The sequence below is a fragment of the Gossypium hirsutum genome, chromosome A05 (assembly GCF_007990345.1).
Source record: "Gossypium hirsutum isolate 1008001.06 chromosome A05, Gossypium_hirsutum_v2.1, whole genome shotgun sequence".
NCBI classification, from domain to species: Eukaryota; Viridiplantae; Streptophyta; class Magnoliopsida; order Malvales; family Malvaceae; genus Gossypium; species Gossypium hirsutum.
In genome coordinates this window covers 54,216,619-54,226,837 of record NC_053428.1, presented here as the reverse complement: position 1 = coordinate 54,226,837, position 10,219 = coordinate 54,216,619, and the positions used below count along the sequence as shown (strand labels likewise).

Genomic DNA, 10,219 nt, shown 5'->3' with positions numbered 1-10,219 from the left:
CTGCAAATAATTTCGAACTAAAACCTAACACAATTTAGATGATATAGCAGTTTGTTCAGTTTGATGGTTTGCAAGATGAGGATCCCAACACTCACTTGGAAATTTTTCTGGAGTTCTGCGATACTGTCAAAATTAATGGCATTTTTGATGATGCCATTTGCCTTCGGTTGTTCCCTTTCTCACTGAGAAACAAAGCTAAACAGTGGTTGGACTCGTTACCATGAGGGTCCATCACTACTTGGGAACAAATGACCGAAAAATTTCTACTCAAATATTTTTCGCCGGCTAAAACTGCTAAATTACGTAATGATATTTCTTCTTTTGTCTAGATGGACCTAGAAACACTTTATGATGCATGGGAGAGATACAAGGATCTATTGCGAAGGTGCCATCACCATGGGTTACCTCTATGTAACACCCTGAATTTGGGCCTAGAAGTTTTGGGCCTTGAGCATGGGAGCGGTTGAAGGCAGCTTATAATATTCTGTTGTGCATGCAAATTTCGTTAATGAAGGCTTGTTTTAGTGGTTAAGTGTGTTGAAAAGTGTTGGAGAAGTCCTGGGTTTAAACCTGGACTCTAACAAAAAAATTGGTTTAAGGTGAATCAAACCCTAGGTGTAGTAGGTAGGCCTTAAGAATATTGTTGGAGAAATTGTGACACAAAAAAACCTTATGGCTTAGTGGCAAGTGGCGTGTGGAGCATTTGAGGGGAGGCATGGGTTCAAATCCCATAGCAAGCAAAGAGCATTTATTTTGCTAACAGGGGGCGGCAAGAGTTGGTGTTAAATTTAAACTCTGATGTTGGAGGGATCCCACATCGGGAAGCTAACATAAGAGTGGATGGGAAGCTGGCTTTAAATAGAGAGAACCATGAGGAGAGTAAAGGTACCTTTCTTGGCTGATCCCTTTCGCTTTATGGCGTGCTCGTTTGGGTTGGGCGTCGGCTAAGAGTGCTCGGAGCGTGGATTAACTCCAGTCTCCAATCAGGTGTGTATTTATCACTACTCTTGTTGTTGGATGGCTACTTCGGGCCGCGATGGGCCGAAAGGGGCCATGTAGGCCCAATGGGCCTACGGGCCCAATTGGATAAGTTGTTTGATTGTGTAGTAAATATTGGACTACGCTAGGTGAATCGAATATCTGTGGCTAGGTTTGGGCTAAAAGGGCCACACGAGCGTGTGGGCCCATTTGGGCCGAGAATAGGCTTTAGGCCCATTCGTATTGTTATCCCTGTTTAGAATACTTTAGTTTACCAAATTACTAAAATGTCCTCAATTTGTAAAATTACCAAAGTACCCTCGATTTACAGAATTACCGTTTCACCCTCGATTTACAAAATTACCATTTTACCCTCGATTTATAGAATTACCATTTTACCCTCGATTTACAGAATTACTGTTTTACCCTCGATTTAAAAAATTACCATTTTACCCTCGATTATGAAATTACTGAAATACCCCCAATTGTAAAATTACCAAAGTACCCCCGATTTATAAAATTACCCAAATATCCTCGATTTGTAAAATTACCGAAATACCCTCAGTTTGCAAAATTACTGAAATACCCTCGATCAATAAAATTACCAAAATACCACTGGTTTGTAAAATTACCAAAATGCCCTTGGTTTATAAAATTACCGAAATACCCCTGTAGGGTAGAATTACCGGAATACCCCTATAGGGTAAAATTACCGGAATACCCCTATAGGGTAGAATTACTGGAATACCCCTGTAGGTTAGAATTATCGAATTACCCTTGTAGGGTAGAATAACCGAAATACCCTTGTAGGGTAGAATTACCGAAATACCCCTGTAGGGTAGAATTATCGTAATACCCTTGTAGGGTAGAATTACCGAAATACCCCAGTAGGGTAGAATTATCGAAATACCCCTGTACGGTAGAATTACCCCTGTAGGGTAGAATTATCGCAATACCCCTGTAGGGTAGAATTACCGAAATACCCCTGTAGGGTAGAATTACCGAAATACCCCTGTAGGGTAGAATTACCGAAATACCCCTGTAGGGTAGAATTATCGCAATACCCCTGTAGGGTAGAATTATCGAAATACTTTTGTAGGGTAGAATTACCGAAATACCCCTGAAGGGTAGAATTATCGCAATACCCCTGTAAGGTAGAATTACTGAAATACCCCTGTAGGGTAGAATTACTAAAATACCCCTATAAGGTAGAATTACTAAAATACCCCTGTAGGGTGGAATTACCAAGATACCTTGTGGGGTAAAATTACCATTTTGCCCTTAAGGTGTTAAATGACTGTTTTGCCCTTATGGCCAAGTGACTAACTTGGACTGTGTGTTTGACGAATTTGATTGTGAATATATGCTGGTATATGAATGACTTGACTGTGATTGTTTGATTCAAATATGGGCATGACATTCTGCATACATGACATGTTGCATGGGTTGGGATTTTGTACGGAGGAAGATCTGATCTGTTAGGATCGCATTGTTGCTTGACGACTATGGATCCACCGAAGGCTTAAGAGCTGTATATTCATACTGATTTGATAAGGTCGCACGGGTCGCCCAAGACGACTGTGGACCAATCAATGGCTGGTGCCGATCATATTTACCCGAGGCTGGGTGCCGACTATATTACCGTCGCTGATGGCTATGTGCCTAACATGATACAGCTACCGATGGCTTAAAGCCTTCTCATTATGGCTTTGTGTCAACCTACATATGGCTCTGTGCCAACCTGATTATGGCTGTGTGCCAAACGTATTTGCCTAAGGCTATGTGCCAATATATGGTTATTGACGACTTTGTGTCGATCACATTTACCTAGGGCTGTGTGACGTTATGTTGCTCTAGTTGATGGCTATGTGCCTAACATAATGCAGTTATCGATGGCTTTGTGCCACGTATTTTGTTAAGTGGCTTTGCCACATTATCTGTTTCTGGTGGCTATGCCACAAATATCTGTTCTGGTGGCTCTGCCACAATATCTGTATCTGGTGACTCTATCACAATATCTGATAACTGAGCAGCAATGCTACAACTGTGGAGTGTAGGGCTGGGTGGGTTGAGCTATTCCCCACATGGAGTGTAGGGCTGGTACGGGTGGAGTGTAGTGGTTGGTTATAGGCTGGGTTGGGATTGTATTCACATTCTGGTTCTGATTCTGTCACGTAATTCTGATTCTGATTCTGATTCTGTTACTAATACTGATTCTGATTCTATTACTGATTTTGATTCTGATTCTGTCACCTAATTCTGATTCTGATTCTGATTCTGTTACTAATATTGATTCTGATTCTGATTCTGTTACTGATTCTGATTCTCATTTTGGTTCCAATTCTGATAATGTTTCTTATTCTGTAATGGGCTAAGGTCCATCTGGTACTGTCTGTTGTAATGGGCTAAGACCCAATTGGTACTGAAATTGTAAGTAAGGCTGGGGCCAGACTTTTAATTCTTTTAGATGACTGACTGTTCCTTTTTATAGTAGGGGATTTCACACTGAGTTTTCGTAAACTCACCCCATTTATTAACCTTTCAGGTAATTTCTAGCCTTAGATGGATCGGGGTTGCTAGGGGCTCGGAGGAAGCCACACACACTGGTTATGTTACAGTTTTGATTATTACCTTTAAATTATTTTATGTGGGTTGTAGTAAAGCCGTTGCAATTTTTTGGATTTCAAATTTGGAATTTATTTATTGTTCTTATAATTGCTAGTATTAGAACACGATTTTCCAAAGCAACTACTGTTATTCAAAACATCACGTAACCGCAATTTTTTTAAAGTAAGTTTCCGCAACTACCAAGATTTTTACAAAGTTGTTAAGAATGTTATTCAGCTGAGGTTTTCTAACAAGGTTTCAAAAAGGCTATAAGTTTTTATTTATTAAGAAGGGTTTTTAATGGAAACATGGTTTTCAAAAAACACTTCAATGTGACACGCCAAGTTCGAGCCAAACTTCCAGGCCGGGTTTGGGGTGTTACACTCTATGCCTACAAGTTCAAACATTTTACAATGGTGTGAATCCCTCAACAAGACAGATGATTGACGCAGCTGCTAATGGAACTATCAACAATAAAACACCTGAAGGGGATTATGAATTCATTGAAGAAATGTCACTGAATAACTATCAGCGGTAAGTCATGAGGACAAAGCCAACAAAAATAGCCGGTGTTTACAACGTCGATTCAGTCATCATGCTCTCTAATTAGGTAGAACTTCTCAATAAAAAGATTGATGGTTTTTTTAGTTCTACGCAAGTACATCCAATAATGAGGTGTGACTCTAGTGGAGGAGGTGTGCATACAGAATATCAATCCTTCAATCCTACAATCGAAGAGGAACAAGTCAACTATATGGGTAATAATAACTTTAGATCTCAAAATAACCCATACAGTAATACTTATAATGCAGGTTGGAGGAACTACCCAAATTTCTCCTGGGGTGGTCAAGGAAATCAAAAGCCAAAAAATCCTCAGGGTTTTCAACAGCTACCTTATCAACAAGAGAAGAAACCGAACCTTGAGGAGATGCTCTCTAAATTCATCTCGGTGTTAGAAACCCATTTTCAAAATACCAAGACAGCACTTAAAAATCAACAAGCATCGATCCAAGGACTCGAGAATCAGATAGGCCAGCTATCCAAACTAATCTCCGAACGACCACAAGGTAGCTTACCTAGTAATACTGAACCTAACCCAAGGGAACAACTCAACGCAATTAATATTCAAGATGACAGAGGAGTCGTTGAGCCTGAACCAGAACTGATGCAAGAAACTGTGATAAGCAAGAGTCAAGGTGAGGTAGATCAAAATACAAACAAACCAGTGAATGAAGAATACAAACCCCGTGTTCCATATCCTAACGCGAAAAGGAAAGATATCTCAGACGAACAATTCGGTAAATTCCTTAAACTTTTAAAAGAATTACATATTAACTTACCGTTTATTGAAGCTTTGTCGCAGATGCCAAATGCAATGAAATTTTTAAAAGAGCTTTTAGTAAATAAGCAGAAGTTGGACGAAGCGTCGCATGTGGAGCTAAACGCAGTCTGCTCAACTCTTCTACAGAATAAGCTACCCTACAAATTAAAAGATCCAGGGAGTTTTACAATTCCTTGTTTAATTGGTAGTTTAGATATAAGTCATGCATTAGCTGATTTAGGGGCTAGTATTAACGTCATGCCTTACAAAATGTTTAAACAACTTGGTCTTGGGAAACCTAAACAAACTAGGATGAGCATTCAATTGGCAGATAAAACCATAAGATTTCCTAGGGGCATTATTGAAGATGAACTCGTGAAAGTAGATAAGTTCATATTTCCCGTTGATTTCGTTGTTCTAGACATAGAGGAGGATAATAACACCCCATTGATTTTAGGAAGGCCCTTTTTAGCAATTGCTAAAACAATTATTGATGTTGGCACAGGTGAGCTTACACTTTGTGTGGGAGACAAAGTGATCACCCTTCAAGCTCGTAATTCTAGCATCACATCGAACATTGAAGGTACTAGTCCACACCAATCTACTAAAACTGACAATATGACTTTGCAGAAATTGAGCTTCAAAGAAGGCCACGAGCCATGTTCCGGAAATGATAGAGAACACATTCATGAAGAATGAAGGCTACGGATAGATGAGTTAGACGAATGGCAAGAACACAAACCGAGAACACATGATAAACTGAAACTATGCCAAAACAAGCCTGATACCTCTCCTAATCAACTTAAGGGTGGCGATAAAGTCTTACTAGATGCCGCAGATCCCCATATTGTCACTACCACACCGAATGAGGAAATCCCTCTTACAGTACTTAGTATTTTTCCATTCAGTACAGTGGAGGTGAGTCACCCAAAGTTTGGCACTTTTAAGGTAAATAACACTTGATTAAAACCATATTTTGATGAGGTTGATAGTAGGAATGAGGAGTATAAAATCCTCGAACCACCCTGACCATTCACTAGAAAGGCAAGTCGAGCTTAGACTATAAATAAGCGCATCTCGGGAGGCAACCCGAGCACTATAATATTTTGATTCCTTTATTTTTAATTCTAACACTTTGAGTTATTAACTTTATCTTTGAATTACAAAGTTTTTCAGCACACACGGCTAGAAACAAGGGCGTGCCTAAAGCAATGGCCAAACAGGGGAAGAGACACTACCGTGCCATACGGCCGTGTGAAAGCAGGACATGATTTCCCCAAAACACAGGATGCAATAAATCCCCACGACCGTGTGACATGGCTGCGGATGAACTTCATAGGTGAATACAGGCGTGGGAATGTAAAAACACGGGTGTGCCAAGGGCAAGGCTCGATTCTGTTTCTTCGACACGGGCGTGAAACATGCCCGTGCCTTTAAGCCGTGGACTGTATACATGGGCGTGGTACCTAGCCCACGGGCGTGGGAAAAGCAAACAAAGCTAGGCACGGCCGTGCGACATGGCCGTGTTCCACACATGCCCAAGACCCACGGGCGTGGGATAGTAGCCAGGCACAACCTAAATCGCAAAATTTGAAAAATACGGGTTCACCCTCAGAGTACACGGACGTGGCCCTAGGCCGTGTGACCCTCCCCTTTATAAGCAAACCACTGTTCATCTTCTTCCTCCTTTCAAAACCCTAGCCGAAATCTACCCTTCCCCACTCCCTAATCCCTATTCCGACCACTATTTCCTAGATTCTCACTTCTTCAACCCCCAAAACAACCCTAAAATCCACTCCCTTGCATCAATCCTCCCTTTCCCTTATATTCTCCCTCCATTTTTCCTCCACACGGCTGTACACTCACGCACCACGCCCGTGCTCGCCACCAACACGCTCGTGCGCCGCCCTCCAGCAGTTTTTGGTTCACTTTCTCAACCTTGTTTTCCCAATTTGCATTACTACATTAATATTCTATATGCCCTACATAGATATTATTCCTGTTACCAATTTGTTCTGAATAAGTTAGGAATTTGCTTTAGTATTTTTATATTTGAATTATTTAAACTACTAAATAGCATATACTAGTTCTAGGATTCTTGCTTAACCGATGATGCATTTTTTATCTCAGTACATGTTTCTGAATAATCATATACGTTTTCCCCTCTCGCTTGATAACGGTAAATGTTAACACATCTTGAAACTACTATATCAGTGCTCATACATTTTCAGGTACATTATGTCATCATCGAGAGGCAAGAAGGCCCCGGTCCCACCCTCAAAGAGACGTAGGGGATTGAATTCTTCCTCGGTACGTGCTACAGCTGAAGTTCGGCACCCATCCTTGAGTTTCCACAAGCTTTGCAGGAGGAACTATTTCAGATACTACGCGCACGACCCCTCACTACATGTCGCTGCATTGACTGGCCTGCCGTAGAGTAAGTCCAGCTAGCTGATGCCATCCATGCCCTCCTGTCTACAGACCTATGGGAACGGTTCTTCGCTATTACTGAACCCACTTATTTAGAGCTAACTTTAGAATTATGCTCTACTTTTCATTTACAGGTGGTGATGACAAACAATGACAACCTCGGCACCATTCACTTCCGATTAGGCGATTCAGTTCATGCGATGAGTGTCCCAGAGTTTGGAGTCGCTCTGGGACTTTACACCGATGAGTTTATGGAGGAGGAGGACATGAATGCACTACCACGCAATATCCACATTTCTCCCTCCTTGTGTTGGAAGGCTTTGGCACCACTCTCCTCCACCTATGACCCCAGCCACTCGAAGGCCTCAGATCTCCCCCCTTCCCTACGATATCTCCATGCCATATTGGCACACACCTTGACCGGAAGGAGAGAGAGCACCAGCATCGTCAACACCCACAATGCCTACTATTTATGGTGCATGGCGAATGCACACGTGACTGACTTGGCATATTTCATTGCTTTCGCCATTCGCCATTAGACTGAGCGGCATCGGAAGGGAGTAATCTCTATCGGCCTCTACATGACGTGCTTTGCCAGACATTTCGACCTCCTCAACACCGTGGCCCAGTCATTAGCGCTTACACTGATAGGTCAGATGTCCCCACAGGGCATCACAACTATGTTACACATGAGGATGATTAAGCGCCGATGTGGGACCAATCCTCCTCAGTACCATCTCACTCATGCCATTGACGAGGAGGATCTTGAGGACATTCCTGATGATGTCCCCCCACAGCACGAGGAGCCTCCTACCACGCCACCTAGGGAACGACCAGTTTATGCGGCTGCTTTATTGGCACACCTTTCCGATCGACTCGCTCACTTCGAGCAGTGTTGCCTACACAGTTCGAGATGATTCACGAGCGAGATCGGCGACGTGATAGACAGATGGACGACATGCATGCCATGATGCAGCAGCTATGCCAGCACTTTCACATCTCCACTCCAGCACCACCACTTAAGGGCCCCACTAACGAGGATCATTGAATCCTCCTATCTTTTTATTTCTTTTTTATATTTTATTTTTATTTTTATCTCTATTTTTATTTTTATTTTCATTTCAATTTTATTATTTTCTTTTGAAAGACATATCAATATTAGTACATTTTACTTTCTTTGTTTTTTTGGTATTTCTAACAAGTAATCCCACGATGCCCTCTTCCACACCAACTCTTAATAAGCTCTTCATGACTCTAACTTCCAAGCAAAGCTGCTAGGAATATTTTACGAACTGAAGAAACAAATAGGGAACAATACCCAACGAGTGCCATGTTCAATGACCTAATTTATTCATCTATCCAAGAACAGTGGCAGCTACCACTTTCCCCCAAATACTCCAACCTCAGAATCAAACTTCGCATCCATATAATAGGGAGTTTCACTTCTTTTCCTCTTATGATTTTCTTTACTTTGAGTACTCTATCTTTGTACATTGAGGAAAATATACATCTTAAGTGTGGGGGGTGAACATGAACATGAAACCTAACTTTTTGCATTATTCTCAAATCCCTGAATCTGATCTTGTGCTTAAGTAATTTTCTCATAATATTGATCGAATGAATTCTGAGTAATTTATAATTATTGTTGATATGTCATGAATTAGACCATGGGAATTATGCATGATTATTTGATTATAGGACATTAGAGAATCGAGCATGATAAGTTGATATTTTGAAAACTAAAATTGTTAGACTATTTTCCTAAATTGAGGTATTATCTTGAAATCTTAAGTATATAGGAATGACATCAAAAACCCAAATTTTTGGTGAGATTTTTTAGCCTTTTGAGCATATAGCTTTCTTTCTTGCTTACTTCTTTTGTGGTTTGAGTGTGTCAACATTGAACTGTTATTCTAGAAGTTGCTTCGATTACACATGTCGAGATCACACGTATGATTTGATATACTGAGATGATAAAGGCACTTAGGATTTAACCCACTTACTCTATAAAAAGCCTTCCCACATAATTAAACCCTTAGTGAACCCCCTTTGAGCCTACTAACTTTTTTATTTTTTATTGATTAACCCTCATCATTAACCCATTAACCCATTATTGTTGAAATCTTCTTACTTAATTTACCCTTTTTATCGAGATTAATTTTAATATTGTTACCTCACTATGTTCACCATTTTTTTACTGAATTATGAAGTATGATTTCTATATTGTATTGACTGGATTTGTTCCTAAAAAAAAACTCAGTATTATTATTGTAATCCTCAGCAAGCTAAAGTTGTCATGTAAGATAGTTCTAGATATTTGGTTGTGATTCAATAATTAAGTTTTTGATAGTGGGGTGATATATTGAAATTATCTCGATTCTAACCTTTGTCTCTTCAGCTTATATCCATACTCGTAACCTAAAACCCGTTACAACCATGCAAAGACCTTTTGATTTGTGTATCATATCATTTCCAAGTGGTGGAGATTTGATTTTCATGCAAGCCTATAGTAATAACTTCTCATGTTAGATAATCGAGTGCTTAATCTTGAACCTTAAACACTTTGAGTGATTTGAGTGAATCTTTAGTGAGGATGTCATCTCTTGTATATTTAGGACTAAAGCTAATTACTTAGAGGAAGGAGATTACCTATGATTTTATTATCAAAATATTTGATTTATATTGTTTGAGGCTTTTAATGCCCCTATAGTTGAATTCTCACAGTATGATTTTTCGTGGAATAATTTGTAACATTATCAGTAATGATTATGTGATTGAAAGGAAGGAATCTAGCAGTAAATGAGAGTTTTTCTTGATGACAAGCAAATGCTTAAGTGTGGGGGTATTTGATAAACGCCAAATTATACATATTTTTACCCCAAA

The 10,219-nt window shown here is 40.1% G+C and overlaps 1 non-coding gene across 1 annotated transcript; it reads right to left on the bottom strand.

Moving 5' to 3' along the window:
- Nucleotides 1-296: 296 nt before the first annotated feature.
- On the bottom strand, nucleotides 297-403 carry LOC121230150 (small nucleolar RNA R71). The gene has a single exon (XR_005928102.1). It is a non-coding gene; the product is annotated as a small nucleolar RNA R71 (small nucleolar RNA).
- Nucleotides 404-10,219: the final 9,816 nt, after the last annotated feature.